The sequence below is a fragment of the Natator depressus genome, chromosome 1, assembly GCF_965152275.1.
Source record: "Natator depressus isolate rNatDep1 chromosome 1, rNatDep2.hap1, whole genome shotgun sequence".
Classification (NCBI taxonomy): domain Eukaryota; kingdom Metazoa; phylum Chordata; order Testudines; family Cheloniidae; genus Natator; species Natator depressus.
Window position 1 is genome coordinate 203,391,126 of NC_134234.1, and position 17,814 is coordinate 203,408,939.

A 17,814-nucleotide genomic window follows, 5' to 3' on the forward strand; every position below is an offset into this window, starting at 1 on the left:
CAGCTATTGAATATGAGGACAGATGTATTAAATCAATGCCATTTTTAAATTATGGGAATACTAGAGGAGTACTAGAGCAGCTGAATTTTTTAAAAAGCATGTTCATTTTCTCCTCTTACAATGTGCACATGGTTAGTCATTTTAAGCCAAATTTATTACAATCATTTGTTTCTGGGCTGAGACCTGTTATGCTAACTTCAACATTTTAAAAACTGGTTTATTGTTACCCTCCTGAAAATTGAATTTATAATAGGGAGACTTTTAAAATATCAAAAAACTGAGCAGGTTTTAATGACTTTCTATCTTACACAGTCTTCTGCGTAAAGTGCTTCTAGTGGATCAGCACATAGTGTCCTGAAACTGATTACTGTTAGATAATAATAGAATGGAGGAATCACTTCAATATACCTTGCTGTTGCTTTTTTAGTCTCTGCTGTTGGTGGCACTGAACAGTCCTGGTGATCGTACAAGAAGGACAATTTGGCCATCATGAAGAAAATCAATTCAATACCAGCCTCCAACTAGACTGGATTATTGATTAATTATATTGTGGTATCTCCCAAAGGACCCAACTAAGATCAGGATCCTGTTTCGTTAGACAACACAAACACATAGGAAGACAGAGTTACTCTCCAAAATGCTTACAGTGGTCATGGAATGAATCTGCCTTTGACCAATGCAAATCATGTGGTGGTAATACTGATTTTCTTTCCAGCAAAGAAACTATTCTGTGGCCCTAAACTCTTAACTGTAGATCCAAAAACACTGACACAAGCTAGAACAAGGTGCTACAGTACATGATTCTCTATGATACTAAATTAGGGACCTAGGTAGAAATTAAACATACATATGGAGGAGGTGAATTTTTCTGTGCATTTTCCATAGGAAATATTGAGACAAGAGGTAGAACAATAATGTGATAGAATTGACAAGAATAAGTAGTTCCTTATGTCCTTAGGGATACCAAAGTTAATGATACCTTGTGTTTTACGACATAGTTAAGTATTAGTCATTTAAATTTGTTCATATGGACTCTAGCCCATTAATTCCAGAACATCTTTCAGGAACAAAGGGGTTGGGAATGAAAACCAGCGGTTTCTGGGAGGAGGAGGAGGAGCAGCAAGGGAACAAGAGCAGTGGGCAAGGCAAGATGGAGAACTGGATGAGTAGGCAGGAGAAAACAGAAGAACTGGATCTGATGGGCCCATCTATTGAAGATGGAGAGACCTTTGTGCAAATATGGATTAAATGAAAGGAAAATCGGGGACAATAACTTTAGGTCCATACTCCAATCTGAAAAAGTACAGAATGGCTTGGTTTCTTATCAAAGTTCAAAAATATGTTTCTTAATCATATCTTTTCTTAATTCTATACTTACAGAAAGACCAAAATATGTTATCATAATGGGGACTCAATAGCAATCATTGTAGTTACATTAGCAAAGTAATTGTCTTTCTAGCCACCTATTTTAAAATGCCCATATCTTTTCGAGTGAAAATTTTCATGTGTGCTTCACTAGACTGCGGTGCCTATCTCACACATTGATTTAAATTTGTGCTTAGTTATACAGTGTGCAAAATAAGGATATTAATACTTACCCATCTTTGTAAAGCATTTTGAGAGCTACAGTTAAGTGTTACATAACTGCAAAGCATTGTTAGACCTGTTTTACAGATGGGAACACTGATTCAAAGAAAGGTTGAATAAAGTAGCTGAGTGACAGTGAAAGATAGTGGGTTGGATCTCAGATGAAAGATTTGGGTTTGTGTCTTCGTTTGACAATTATTTGCTGTCTGACCTTGACCTTCTTGTATTCTCCACTTGTAAAATGGGGATATTAATACTTGTCCTACAGGATTAATTAATGTGAGGGTTAAATGGGACTGTTTGTACAGCTCTTTTGGAAAAAATAAGGCTCTATATAAGTAATTATTATCCACTGTACCTCCAGTAGTATGGAGGAACAGTGAGCATTGTATAGAGGAGAACAAATAGTGCCGCCTCTATTTTAGATTATATAATCTGGTGGTTAGGGCAACTGCCAGGGGGATGGGAGTCTCAGGGTCCAGTCTCCTTGCTCAGCATGCTGCCTTTTGTGGATCACCTTCTTAGGTGCCTATCTTGCCACAATCATTGACTAGGGAGCCAAGGCACCTTATTCAGGCTTTGTGGATTGCAGTCTTGGTCCAGAGATTTTCTAGGTGCGTAAAAGTTAGGTATGTTGCAAAGCTCAGCATTGCAACACCAAAGTCCCTTTGTGGGTCCTGGCCTTAGTAAACAATTCTGTTGATGCACAAGAATCATAGAAGATTAGGGTTGGAAGAGACCTCAGGAGGTCATCTAGTCCAACTCCCTGCTCAAAGCAGCAAAGAAGAGAGAGATCAAGCTCATTCTTTCTTAGATCTGTTTGCTACCATGAATAAAACACATTATAGTGTATTTGTGACCCTGAAGTTAGGAGCTATGTCTCTGAATGCTCACAGGGAACAGATCTGTTGAGTAAGATGGTTCATTTTCAGCAATAAGGTGACAGGTTGAACATTAGTGGGCGATTGGTGCACGCTTCAATTGTGTTTCAACCACCCAAGCAGTGTACCACTTCAGGCATTGGAGTGAAACTCATCAATTTATTCTTTCTTTCTTTTTTAAAATCACTTTGAAATGAAATTGTCAATATACAAGAATGAAAAAGATATTGCAAGATTTAAGAAGAGATTTACTCTCACAAATAAATCTGATTAAAACCAGAGAGTCAGTTTTCATTTTCATCTGCATTTTCACAAGGCCTGTTATGAATATGGTTATGTGCACACACACAGTTGATTTGTACACATATTCATTCTGTGCATTTTCGTGCATGTAACTGAACTCACCTACTGTTGAAAATCTGGCCAAAAGTGTCCATTCACTCTTTTTAAGTAAATAGGTTAAACTCTGCTTTCAGTTAAACAAAACCATCTCGTGTCACCTTCAACTGGAGTTTATCCATGTAAGTGACAACAAAATTTGGCCTAGCATTTGTAATTAAAACCTCCTCTTCAGGGAAAAATGCTTCATATATATCCTGAAATATCATATAAAAAGGTGGTAAACTGGAGAACAGTATCGGCAGCATTTTAAGCAATGACAACGACTACATTTAGAATCCATGTAGGTGAAATAAATTCTTCTTTGAGTGCTTGCCATCTGTGTATTTTGTTCTAGGATGTGCATGTGCCTGAAATTGGAGTTTTTGCTAGCAGTGTTCATTCGGTCTGCATATGTGCCCTGACTAACCTTATGCCATGTACCAAGGTTATGAAGGGCAGTGTTGATAAATTGTATAGTCAGTTGCTTGACCACACTTTGTTTTGTTATGAAATATACTGAAGACACCAAATAACCAATGTCAGTCTCGTTTACTACTATGAGCCAAAAATAATATAGCATAGGAAAACAGTTCTAGAAAAATGATTAAAGGTGTAGAAAACATGACCTGTGACGGAAGACAGAAAAAATTGGTTTTGTTTAGTCTGGAGAAAAGAAGACTGAGAGGGGACAAGATAACAGCTTTCAAGTACATAAAAGGTTGTTACAAGGAGGAGGGAGAAAAATTGTTGTTCTTAACCTCTGAAGATAGGGCAATGGGCTTAAATTGCAGCAAGGAAGGTTTAGGTTGGACATTAGGAAAAACTTCCTAACTGTCAGAGAAGTTAAGCACTGGAATAAATTGCCTAGGGAAGTTGTGGAATCTCCATCATTGGGGATTTTTAAGAGCAGGTTGCACAAACACCTGTCAGGGATGGTCTAGATGATACTTAGTCCTGCCTTGAGTGCAGGGGATTGGACTAGATGACCTCTCGAGGTCCCTTCCAGTTCTATGATACCAGTCTCCATGAAGCCATCTCATGCAGTGTTGTTACATTCACCTTACACTAGGGTGACCAGATGTCCCATTTTTAAAGGGACAGTCCCATTTTTTGGTCTTTTTCTTATATAGGTGCCTATTACCCCGCACCCCTGTCCCATTTTTTCACATTTGCTATCTGGTCACCCTACCTTACACAGAAGTTGTGCTCCCAAAGTTACACTCCTAAATCCATCTTTTTGTACCCAATCTGTTTATAAATACAAGGTACCGTGTACATCAACTGAAACTACATTTAACCAATCCGTTTTCTACCTTGTTTTTCTGTGTATAGTGTACTGTGTAGCTCTTTGTTCTGAAAACATGCATTCCAAATACCAAACGGCATGAAGGCACCTCCTGGGTTTGTACTAGGGTAGAGCAATCATATGTCTTGTCCTCTTCCTTTCGGATATTCCAGTACAGGTCTGTGAGAATAACCTGTTGCTGTGCTAAAATAATCTAATTTCCTGATCCTGACAATTTTGCTATGTGCTTAAACCAAAGCTTACTTCAACTAACACAAGGCATTAGGTTTCAGAGTAACAGCCGCATTAGGGTATACTTAACACAAGAAAACTGGATTATAGTAAAGGGATGGGCCAATGTAGGCTATATAACTACTATAATATTTGTGCTTAATACATACTATCATACATATGGTGCAGATAATTCCTATTAATATGATATATTATGCTAAGTGGCATATATTGGTCAACAGTTGTGTGGGACCAATCACCTCTCTAGTTCTTTCTCACCACTCTTGGTCTGACACCTAGCCCTTTAGTATCTGCACTCCTTTAGCTTATCTTTGATGGGCATTTCTGCAAATAGTATACAGTAAAAGCTGTGTTATCCAGCCGTGTACCAACCAGAAAGCTCTATAAACTGGCATGTCTAATCTTCATAGAAAGTCTGGTTTATAGTCCAGTTGGTGTGGGGCCAGCAGACTCCTTATTTGGCTCCCCGGAAGCCGCAACATGTCCCTGCTGCTCCTAGGCAGAGGAATAGCCACGCGGGAGCTGGGGGTTGGGACACAGGGGGAGGTGCTGGGCGCAGGCTCTGGGAGGGAGTTTGGGTGTGGGGTGGCAGATCCGGGGGTGGCTCTCCGCAAATGGTGACCGGTCCCTGCGGCCCCTAGGCGGAAGTGTGGCTGGGCGGCTCTGCATGCTGCCCCCGCCCCAGCGCTGGCTCCGCAGCTCCCATTGGCCAGGAACCGCGGTCAATGGGAGCTGTGGGGGCGGCGCCTGTGGACAGGAGCAGCATGCACAGAGCCATCTAGCTGCGCTTCCACCTACGGGCAACCAGGACTGGTCCCTGCTTGCAGGGAGCTGCCTGAGGTGAGTGCCCCCTGGATCCGGCACCCCGCACCCTCTCCCGCACCAAACTCACTCCCTCTTAGTTAACTGGAATTTTTTATTTACCGGCACCTCCCATTCCTCCAACATGACGGATGAAAAAGCTTTTACTGTATATAGTTTTAGTATAGATGTTGATATAGTTATTGTCCACTGGCACTTGTTTTTCCTCATATATAGAATAGGTAATTTAAATATAGTGGGTGGCCAAAGGGGGTGGGGTGGAGTCTTCATAGTGGAAACCATTTACACTTTGGCTGAGAAATAATGTTTCATAGTAGCACTATAAGACCATATCTTGTTGTTTTTTGAATCTAAATATATAAGAATGAATATATGAACCTATATATATATATATAAGGGCTGTCAAGCGATTAAAAAAATTAATTGTGATTAAAAAATTAATGTTTTAAACAATATTTTGTTAATAGAATACCATTATTTAAATATTTTTGGATGTTTTCTACATTTTCAAATATATTGACTTCAATTACAACACTGAATACAAAGTGTACAGTGCTCACTTTTATTTATTTTTGATTATAAGTATTTACACTCTAAAAACCCCCAAAAGAAATAGTATTTTTCATTTCACCTCATACAAGTGCTGTAGTGCAATCTCTTTATCACGACAGTTGAATTTACAAATGTAGAATTATGTACAAAAAATAACTGCATTCAAAAATAAAAAAAATGTAAAACTTTAGAGAGTACAAGTCCACTCAGTCCAATTTCTCGTTCAGCCAATCGCTCAGACAAACACGTTTAATTAAAATTTGCAGGAGATAATGCTGCCCGCTTCTTGTTTTCAGTGTCTCCTGAAAGTGAGAACAGGTGTTCACATGGCACTGTTGTAGCTGGCGTCGCAAGATAGTTACATGCCAGATGTATATGTCCCTTCATGCTTCAACCACTATTCCAGAGGACATGTGTCCATGATGATTATGGGTTCTGCTCGATAACGCTCCAAAGCAGAGCGAACCGACGCATGTTTATTTTCATCATCTCAGTCAGATGCCACTAGCAGAAGGTTGATTTTCTTTTTTGTTCGTTCAGGTTCTGTAGTTTCCGCATCTGAGTGTTGCTCTTTTAAGACTTCTGAAAACATGCTCCACACCTCGTCCCTCTCAGATTTTGGACAGCACTTCAGATTCTTAAATCTTGGGTTGAGTGCTGTAGCTATTTTTAGAAATCTCACATTGGTACCTTGTTTGCGTTTTGTCAAATCTGCTTTGAAAAGTGTTCGTAAAATGAACATGTGCTGGGTCATCATTCGAGACTGCCATAACATGAAATATATGGCAGAATGTGGGTAAAACAGAACAGAAGACATACAATTCTCCCCCAAGGAGTTCAGTCACAAATTTAATTAATGCATTATTTTTTTTAATAAGCATCATCAGCATGGAAGCATGTCTTCTGGAATGGTGGCCAAAGCATGAAGGGGCATATGAATGTTTAGCATATTTGGCACATAAATACCTTGCAACGCCGGCTACAAAAGTGCCACGTGAACACCTGTTCTCACTTTCAGGTGACATTGTAAATAAGAAGCAGGCAGCAATATCTGCCGTAAATGTAAACAAACTTGTTTGTCTGAGCAATTGGCTGAACAAGAAGTAGGACTGAGTGGACTTGTAGGCTCTAAAGTTTTACATTGTTTTGTTTTTCAGTGCAATTATGTAACAAAAAAAATCTACATTCGTAAGTTACACTTTCACGATAAAGAGATTACACTATAGTACTTGCATGAGGTGAATTGAAAAATACTATTTCTTTTATCATTTTTATAGTGCAAATATTTATAATAAAAATAATATAAAGTGAGCACTGTACACATTTTTTGTACTCTGTAACAGAAATCAATATATTTGAAAATATAGAAAATCCAAATATTTAATAAATTTCAATTAGTGTTCTATTGTTTAAGTGTGATTAATCACAATTAATTTTTTTGAGTTAATCGCTTGAGTTAACTGTGATTAATCAACGGCCCTAATATGAAATCATCAGCTAGGTAAATTAATCTTGCCTAGGGAGGAGGAAACTGAAAGTTTGAGTCGATCAAAGGATTGACTGGAACACTGCAAGTAACAGCTCCAGCACACCCAACAGCACTAAAACTTCTTACAAACTCTCCCCACCCCCCGATCAGCTACAACAACGTATAATATCAAAACAAGACAACAGCTTAGCACAAAGATAATGATATAGTACCACTTATGGGCAAAGGTGTTGTCTATGCAATATTACAATATCATTGCATGGGATAAGGTGAGAACTTGTGGGTGACTGGGATACAATGGAGGACCTCTACAGCCAGACAGCCTTCATTTCCAGCCATGCTTGCATAGATTGTCCCCACAGACTGATGATGTCAGAATCCCCTGTTAGCGCTGCAAGGTTGAATGAGGTACAACAATGGGTCTCAACCTTTCCAGACTACTGTACCCCTTTCAGGAGTCTGCTTTGTTTTGTGTACCCTAAGTTTCACTTCACTTAAAAACTACGCTTACAAAATCAGACATAAAAATAAAAAAGTATCACAACACACTAAAAATTGCTTACTTTCTCATTTATACCATATAATTATAAAATAAATTAATTTTAATATAAATATTGTACATAAATTTCAGTGTATAGTATATAGAGCAGTATAAACAAGTCATTGTCCATTTGAAATTTTAGTTTGTACTGACTTTGCTAGTGTTTTTGTGTAGGCTGTTGTAAAACTAGGCAAATATCTAGATGAGTTGATGTAGCCCCTGGAAGACCTCTGTGTACCCCCGGTGGAGAACCACTGAGATAAACAATATCACAGAGATTAACTGTCTTCCCTGGGTCCCCACCAGCTCCCTGACCCTTCCCCACATACAGATTTGAAAGGCTATGGAAGGGCTTCCATGTGGTTAAGGAAAGGGAGGGAACAATGCTTTTGAGTTGGCACCCCCTGCTTCCACATGCTCAGACTACTGGGTGTTCCTCCATTTTTCATGCAGGGACCCCAATCTCTATGGCATCTGTAACACATATTGCAACCCCAGGCAATATTTTTGGGGACCATCATATTAAATTTATGAATGGTTTATATATGATTGTATTCTACTCCAGGGGGGAGGGTTATCACATCTCCTCCAGGAACTAAAAACTGTGTGTGGGGTGGGGGAGGGAGAGGAAGTTACCCCAGGATTGTAAACAACACCAGAGAAGCACCACCCCCTGAGGTGGTCTGTATATAGTGGTTCAGACTGGGTTTTCCAGAGATTAGGAGACAAAGACAGTGTTTTTGATATAAATGAATGAGCTTGAATTCACCCATGGACTTTCTTTTGATTCAGCAAATTGACAGGACCTTTGGGCCTAGGGGAACCCAACTCTTGCTGAAGGTTGGAAAGACTGACACCTACCAGAGTTCTATAGAGCAGGTGGGGTTGAACTCTGGTAAGCTTTTAGTAAGTCTGTAGGAACTTTTATTGTTTATATATGGAATATATATTTTGTGATTTTTAAAAAAAATCTTAAGAATAAATGTACTTTGCTGTGTAGGAACTTGGAACTGCTGCCAATACACTGGTCATAGTCCTCAGAGAGAAAGCAACACATAGGAGCTGGTTGTTATCCCCAGCAAGCCAGTCTGCCCATCACAATGTAAGGTGGGGACAAGCAGCCTTAAAACCCCCTTTCAAAAGGGAGTGGGAAAAGGGTCCCTGCCCAGAGACAGGTGATGGCTGGAGTCCTGAGACCTGGCTGGACATCCTGGAGTGGACCACAGAGGGGGTGTGGGATATAGGTGAAGCTACTCTGAAACTGTGACAGAACTCCACTCAGCATCATTTCCCGGTTTGATACACTGCCATTTACAGTATTATTACCCTTAAGCCAGCTTTCAGTCCACACAACAGTGCTCATATACAATTCAATTTGACATAATGCTTTTCTCAAATCTAAGCATGTTACATCTACTATGCTCCCTTAATCCACTAATTCAGTAATTTTGTCAAAAAGAAAGCATCTCTAGTTTACTTAGCAAGAACAGCTCTCATGTTTCCTTTATTCTCTAGGGACCAAAGTCTAAAGTCTTTACTAAGGGATAGATTGTGGCTTTTCTGTATATTTGGACATGAAAGTAGATTGTCCAGTGGTCTGATCTGGTGTGGCATTTCCTATGCTTCTAACAATCTGACTCCAGTACCAGCAGGTACTACACTATTGCATTCAGTTAAAGGGACAACTTTAAAAACTTTACAGCACCTAGAAGTCCCAAGTCTCATGGAAACTCTCTCCCTTATGTATAGGCAGGCTACATAAATAGATTGCACTGAATTGGGGCCAAAGAACTGGTATCAACACTGAATTGAAAGCCATCAGAATTAAGTGGTCATTACACCTGTATAAATTCTACTTTAAGGCTGCAGGTGTAACTCACATGCTTTTATACTATAGCTTTCTATATTTTTAAGTCTAAAGAGGGGGAGCAGGAAGGGATCAATTGGTATCACCTGTATTTCTGTCCATGTGCACATATTGTGAGTACTGGGGTGGGTGGGCTTATGTCCACCCAAAACTAAAAGTCTGCCCTTTCAACTAAGGGGGAGAAACCAGAGGAGCCAGGCCACAAATGAATCTTGGGGCACCAAATGAAAAAAACAGCAATGGGAGTGAAGGTCAAAGGTTAAAAATCAGGGGACTGGAAAGGGACTATGAACAGAGAACTCCTGAGAGCACCCACTGCGTCTCAAAGGTGTCTAAGGAGTCAGTGGACATCTCCCTGAAGAACTCTTCTTGGAGATGAAACTTAATGAGAGACCAGAAATGGGCCCCACAGTCACAGAGAACTCCTTCCACCCCACTCAGCTTCCTTCTCCTGGTGTGCTGGATGGCCATCTTGGCTAGTGCCAGGAAGAGGTTGACAAGGAGGGCTTGCAACTTTGTAAATGAGGAGGCGTGGGGAAAAGTTCAGACGGAACCTCAGTAGGAGGTTCTGGAGTAGCCAGAAGAAGGGGCTGCAACCTAATGCACTCTGCATAGATATGCACTAGAGACTTCCTCTCACCACAAAAAGGACAGTTGTCACGATGCTCCAGAAACTGTGTCAGCTACCCACCTGTGCTCACAGCTTCTTGGAGGAGCCTCCAACTAATATTCCTGGCAGAGTGTAAAACCAGAGTGGAGTACAGAATGGCCCACCAGGACTCCCCATCTTCTGCAGATGGCAGCAAGTCCTGTGACTTGGCATGGGGATGGGATGCTCATGAGTAGAAAGCAGAGCAGGTGACACTGCTACAAGTATGCAGAGGAAAAAACCTCAGAGAAGAATTGTTAATTACTGAACAGGCTTAGTAGTTATTTGAAGCCAGTGTAGAAATCAGCGTTAATGGCAGTTCTACATGTCCTCGGTTCAGAAGTTGAGCTGACAGGAGCTCAAAGGACTGAAAACAGAAGGCAAGAGGAATGTGACTACTGCTATGACTGGGTCTCAAAACCTGTAACATTTTGCTACAAGTGAGTGTCAATTTAGCATTTAGTTAATAGGGAAATTGTGATGGAGTATACAAACCCCACACTTGGTACCACGGCGGTTAACCACGGCGGTTAAAAGCAATGCTGGACCCTACCAACCTACTGAGCATGCTGCAGCAGGAGGAGTGGGTTAAAAGTTGCTCAGCAGGCCAGGCAAGGGGTGGTGGACAGGATGGCAGAGAGAAAAATCCTACTCCAGGAAGCCAGAGAGAAGGTCGAGTCTGAGAGGGGACCACAGAATGAGTAAGTCCCCCAGGCACTGCCTTCTCTAAGCCCACACTTTGAGAACCAGCTGATCTTGCAGGACCCTGCTCATCTGAACTTTGTTTGAGAAGCTGTTGACTGTTTGGACTACAGAAGCCACACCTCAAATTGAAGGTGCACGTAGTTAGAAAATAGCCCAGGGCAGTGGACTTAGACTCTTTACAGGGAGGACTCTGTCGGTGTTACTTTCCACAAGGCCCTGGGCTGAGACCCAGTGGAGAGGGTAGGCCTGGCTTCCCTTACCATGCCCCACATAAAGGCAAAGGCCCAGATGCAGCAGGGAGGTCCAAACACTCTCAACTTGGGATCAAGAACCAAGTATTGCTATTGACCCTTCCGACAGAGAGACAATGGGTTGGAGGTCAGGCGCACTAACCACTAAACCAACTGATCCTCCAATGCCCCATCAAAGAAACATTGAAAAATGTATGGTCCATTTCTGTGTTTTGTGTCTAAAGGAAAGGCTGGGAGGGGCGCTTTTGTTATTTCAGAGAGGCTACGGAGCCTGGTAACTTACGTTTAGTTATTCGTTAATTGCTCTAAATTGAGATTCTGTCTCAGTTAATAACGAAAAATAGAGGTAGAACTTAATGAAATGATACTCTCCTTTTGATATAGTGGCTGGGAATTATGAATAAACTCATAATGTGGTTAAATTCAGGGTTTAACCACAATGCCCCTGGGTATGACCCTGTATAATACTTTCTGAAAAGACAAAACTTTGGCCTGCACTCCAGCAAGAGTTAAAGTGAGATACAGGAAGAGGAGTGTAATAATAATTCTACATACATTTCCCTATATTCTGGCTACGTAGGCATATATCAGTGGTTTGATATTACCTTTCAAGAATGTGATGTTTAGTAAACAAACAAACTTAGAAACCCAGGAAATGCAGAGTTAAGGTACACTTCTTAAACAAGGCAACCAAACTATCTTAACTCTTCCTCTGTAGAGAGGCCAACCTATCATCTTCCCTTTTTTGCATAAATAATGATGAAGATCTGCACCACAGAATATGGTTTTATAGTTAGTTATATAGAGATCTCTGTTACTAAATGTGATAGTTTGTTGCCCCATTAACTTCGGCTCTTTTCATATATGCTCGAACAACATGATCTAGGCACATAAGATTTATATATGGAAACACTGTCTATGTTCCAGGGATGCTTTTACTGGCTGACTCATAGGGTTTGGTCCTTTGAGGAGCTAAGCACTTAGCACCCTTAAGGCCTTACAGGATTGGTCCTCTAATGGAGAATGGGCTGTGAGTGCCTTCAGTATGTGAGCTATCTAATCTGGAATCTGTGAAATTCTTGTATGTGGACTGTGCTTATGTAACGCACACACCTCCTGGATGTGGCGTTCTGTCCCATATAGTGGCTCTGAGATGACTTAGGCCTGGTCTACACTAGGAGTTGAGGTCGAATTTAGCAGCATTAAATAGATTTAACCCTGCACCCGTCCACACGATGAAGCCCTTTTTTTTTTTTTTACTTAAAGGGCTCTTAAAATCGATTTCTTTACTCCACCCCCGACAAGGGGATTAGCGCTGAAATCGGCCTTGCCGGGTCGAATTTGGGGTAATGTGGACACAATTCGACTGTATTGGCTTCTGGGAGCTATCCCAGAGTGCTCCATTGTGACTGCTCTGGACAGCACTCAGATGCACTGGCCAGGTAGACAGGAAAAGGCCCGCGAACTTTTGAATCTCATTTCCTGTTTGGCCAGTGTGGCAAGCTGCAGGTGAGTGCAGAGCTCATCAGCAGAGGTGACCATGACGGAGTCCCAGAATCGCAAAAGAGCTCCAGCATGGACCGAATGGAAGGTACGGGATCTGATCGCTGTATGGGGAGACTAATCCATGCTATCAGAACTCCATTCCAGTTTTCGAAATGCCAAAACATTTGTCAAAATCTCCCAGGGCATGAAGGACAGAGGCCATAACAGGGACCCAAAGCAGTGCTGCGTGAAACTTAAGGAGCGGAGGCAAGCCTACCAGAGAGGCAAACGGCCGCTCCGGGTCAGATCCCCAAACATGCCGCTTCTATGATGAGCTGCATGCCATTTTAGGGGGTTCAGCCACCACTGCCCCAACCCTGTGCTTTGACTCCGTTAATGGAGTGGGAGGCAACACGGAAGCAGGTTTTGGGGACGAGGAAGATGATAGCTCACAGCAAGCAAGTGGAGAAACTGGTTTTCCCGACAGCCAGGAACTGTTTCTCATCCTGGACCTGGAGCCAGTACCCCCCGAACCCACCCAAGGCTGCCTCCCGGATCCACCAGGCGGAGAAGGGACCTCTGGTGAGTGTACCTTTTTAAATAGTATACATGGTTTAAAAGCAAGCATGTTTAATGATAAATTTGCCCTGGCATTTGCGGCTAGTACAGTTACAGGAAAAGTCTGTTAATGTGTCTGGGGATGGAGCGGAAATCCTCCAGGGACATCCCAATGAAGCTCTCCTGGATGTACTCCCAAAGCCTTTGCAAAAGGTTTCTTGGGAGGGCAGCCTTATTCTGTCCACCATGGTAGGACACTTTACCACGCCAGGCCAGTAGCACGTAGTCGGGAATCATTGCAGAACAAAAGCATTGCAGCGTATGTTTGCTGGCATTCAAACAACATCCGTTCTTGATCTCTCTGTGTTTTCCTCAGGAGAGTGATATCATTCATGGTCACCTGGTTGAAATAGGGTGCTTTTCTTTAGGGGACATTCAGAGGTGCCCGTTCCTGCTGGACTGTTTGCCTGTGGCTGAACAGAAATGTTCCCCGTTGTTAGCCACGCAGTGGGGGGAGGTGTGAGGGGTTAGCCACGCGATGGGGGGAGGCAAAATGTGACCTTGTAACGAAAGCACATGTGCTATGTATGTAATGTTAACAGCAAGGTTTACTGTGAAAGAGTGTACCCGTTGTCCTATGAAATGTCTGTTTAAATACCACTGTTCCTTTTTTTTTCTCCACCAGCTGCATGTGTTTCAAGGATCACAGTATCTTCTCCTTCCCAGAGGCTAGCGAAGATTAGAAGGCGAAAAAAACGCAGTCGCGATGAAATGTTCTCTGACCTCATGCTGTCCTCCCACACTGACAGAGCACAGATGAATGCATGGAGGCAGACAATGTCAGAGTGCAGGAAAGCACAACATGAACGCAAGGAGAGGTGGCGGGCTGAAGAGAGGGCTGAAGATGATAGGTGGCAGCAGTGTGATGACAGGAGGCAGGATTCAATGCTGAGGCTGCTGGAGGATCAAACTAATATGCTCCAGCGTATGGATGAGCTGCAGGAAAGGCAGCTGGAGCACAGACCGCCACTACAGCCCCTGTGTAACCAACCGCCCTCCTCCCCAAGTTCCATAGCCTCCTCACCCAGAGGCCCAAGAACGTGGTAGTGGGGCCTCCGGCCACTCCACCCCAGAGGATTGCCCAAGCAACAGAAGGCTGGCATTCAATAAGTTTTTAAGTTTTAAAGTGCAGTGTGGCCTTGTCCTTCCCTCCTCCCCCACCCTTCCCAGGCTACCTTGGCAGTTATCCTGCTATTTTTGTGATGAACTAATAAAGAATGCATGAATGTGAAGCAACAATGACTTTATTGCCTCTGCAAGCAGTGATCGAAGGGGAGAGGGGAGGGTGGTTAGCTTACAGGGAAGTAGAGTGCACCAAGCCGGGGGGGGGGGGGGCGGCGTTCCATCAAGGAGAAACAAACAGAACTTTCACACTGTAGCCTGGCCAGTCATGAAACTGGTTTTCAAAGCTTCTCTGATGCGCAGCGTGCCCTCCTGTGCTCTTCTAACCACCCTCATGTCTGGCTGCACGTAACCAGCAGCCAGACGATTTGCCTCAACCTCCCACCCCACCATAAACATCTCCCCCTTACTCTCACAGATATTGTGGAGCGCACAGCAAGCAGTAATAACAATGGGAATGTTGGTTTTGCTGAGGTCTAAGCGAGTCAATAAACTGCGCCAGCGTGCTTTTAAACGTCCAAATGCACATTCTACCACCATTCTGCACTTGCTCAGCCTGTAGTTGAACAGCTCCTGACTACTGTCCAGGGTGCCTGTGTACGGCTTCATGAGCCATGGCATTAAGGGGTAGGCTGGGTCCCCAAGGATAACTATAGGCATTTCAACATCCCCAACGGTTATTTTCTGGTCTGGGAATAAAGTCCCTTCCTGCAGCTTTTGAAACAAACCAGAGTTCCTGAAGATGCGAGCATCATGTACCTTTCCTGGCCATCCCACGTTGATGTTGGTGAAACGTCCCTTGTGATCCACCAGTGCTTGCAGCACCATTAAAAAGTACCCCTTGCGGTTTATGTACTCGCTGGCTTGGTGCTCCAGTGCAAAGACAGGGATATGGGTTCCGTCTATGGCCCCACCACAGTTAGGGAATCCCATTGCAGCAAAGCCATCCACTATGACCTGCACATTTCCCAGGGTCACTATCCTTGATATCAGCAGATCTTTGATTGCATTGGCTACTTGCATCACAGCAGCCCCCACAGTAGATTTGCCCACTCCAAATTGATTCCCGGCTGACCGGTAGCTGTCTGGCGTTGCAAGCTTCCACAGGGCTATTGCCACTCGCTTCTCAACTGTGAGGGCTGCTCTCATTCTGGTATTCTGGCGCTTCAGGGCAGGGGAAAGCAAGTCACAAAGTTCCATGAAAGTGCCCTTACGCATGCGAAAGTTTCGCAGCCACTGGGAATCGTCTCAGACCTGCAACATTATGCAGTCCCACCAGTCTGTGCTTGTTTCCCGAGCCCAGAATCGGCATTCCACGGCATGAACTTGCCCCATTAGCACCATGATTCCCACATTGCCAGGGCTCGTGCTTTGAGAGAAGTCTGTGTCCATGTCCTCATCACTCTTGTCACCGTGCTGACGTCGCCTCCTCGCCCGATATCGCTCTGCCAGGTTCTGGTGCTGCATATACTGCTGGATAATGCGCGTGGTGTTTAATGTGCTCATAATTGCCAAAATGATCTGAGCGGGCTCCATGCTTGCTGTGGTATGGCGTCTGCACGGAAAAAAGGCGCGGAATGGTTGTCTGCCGTTGCTCTGATGGAGGGAGGGGCGACTGACGACACGGCTTACAGGGTTGGCTTACAGGGAATTAAAATCAACAAAGGGGGTGGCTTTACATCAAGGAGAAACTAAAACAACTGTCACACAGAATGGCCCCCTTAAGGATTGAACTCACAACCCTGGGTTTAGCAGGCTAATGCTCAACCCACTGAGCTATCCCTCCTCCCAGTATTCCAGGCAGGACTGAATCTCCATTTCAAGGTGCCCCTGACAGACCTCACCGAAACGATTGTCGGCCATTGATTTCACAGAGGGAGGGAGGAGGGCCTGACGACATGTACCCAGAACCACCTGTGACAATGTTTTTGCCCCATTAGGCATTGGGATCTCAACCCAGAATTCCATGGGCGGCAGAGACTGTGGGATAGCTACCCACAGTGCAAGGCTCCGGAAATCGACACTAGCCTCGGTACTGTGGAAGCACTCCGCCGAGTTAATGCACTTAGAGCATTTTGTATGGGGACACACACAATCGATTATATAAAAAGGATTTCTAAAAAAACAACTTCTATAAATTCGACCTAATTTCATAGTGTAGACATACACTTAGAGAGAGAGAGAGAGAAAGAGATTGAGTCTGCTCTCCAGTTTTAGCTAATAGCCAGTTGGCTTTTAGCTCATGCAGTAGAGGCTCATGCACTAAGCTCCAGAGCTCCCAAGTTCAATCCCGCCTGGGGTCTGTCAGTGTTACACTTGACCAGAAAGAAAGTGGTAAAGCAGCTATATTAAGATTGAGACTTTCTAGTCTTTGTGGTCACTGATAAAATGAAATTGGTACGATGCCTAAGGTAGTGTTTTTCTGACTTTCTCAGGCCATCACGATAGAGGCAGAGTTACAGTAGCTTGGATGCCTTTTTTTTGGGAAGTGCAACCGTACTTGCATTTCCAAGGTTTCTAACTTTTTAAATGTGAAAATTCTTGAAAGGTAATATGCACTTTAAGTATCTTTATGTGCCCGCAACCTTAACGTCTTAAAGAATTTGTATGGAAATCTCCTGAATTAACTCCTCAGTCCAATATTAGTTATTTTTTAAGAGGGCTGTTTCCCACCCCGTGATTTCCTGAGATCTGCCAGAGAAGGAGTCTCACTAATGCATGCCTCCAAAGATCTCTAGGGTGGGAGTGAATCTCTTCTATAGACCTTAGGAGGTGCACAGGAATTAGGGCTTTGCTTGGGTGGGTGCATCAGTGCACCATAGAGAGCTTTTTGAGGTTTGTCAGAGGCCTGTTAGGCCCTACAAGCTTTAGGAAGCTTGTCAGGTCAATTCCAAAACCATCCTCATGGATCTTATGTTGAAATTCCTATGATCCCAAAGAGTTTTGTAGGGTGTTTGGAGAAGTGGAGCTATTGGCAGTGCACGTGTGGAAGGACTAGAGAGAGTTGAGTTCTGGGAGCTGCAGAGCAGCTCATCACAGTAAGATGAGGCAAGGGGAATCGCTTCTATCTTTTCTCTACCTAAGGATCCTACTTTACAGCAATGGGACTTCCCCTTTGGCAAAGCAAAGGAGGTTTGTCAGGTAGAGAAGACAAATGCCAGAGCTTCTCCCCCAGCATTCCTAAGATGTTCCTGAACACCACTCTCCACATCTGGATCCCTCTGCTCCTAGGAAACCCTCCACTAGCCAAAGACCTGCTGCCCTGCATCATCTTCCAACAAAGATATGATTATATTTGGGGGGCGATTACTCAGGAGTACGGAGGGG

The 17,814-nt window shown here is 43.3% G+C and overlaps 1 protein-coding gene and 1 long non-coding RNA gene across 11 annotated transcripts in view; both read left to right on the forward strand.

Moving 5' to 3' along the window:
* Positions 1-17,814, forward strand: part of STXBP5L (syntaxin binding protein 5L) — a 428,399-nt gene that overhangs the window by 41,578 nt on the left and 369,007 nt on the right. The gene's annotated exons all lie outside the window — the stretch shown is intronic.
* The window catches only part of LOC142000518 (uncharacterized), a 127,781-nt gene that overhangs the window by 3,311 nt on the left and 106,656 nt on the right, over positions 1-17,814 (forward strand). The window lies entirely within an intron of this gene.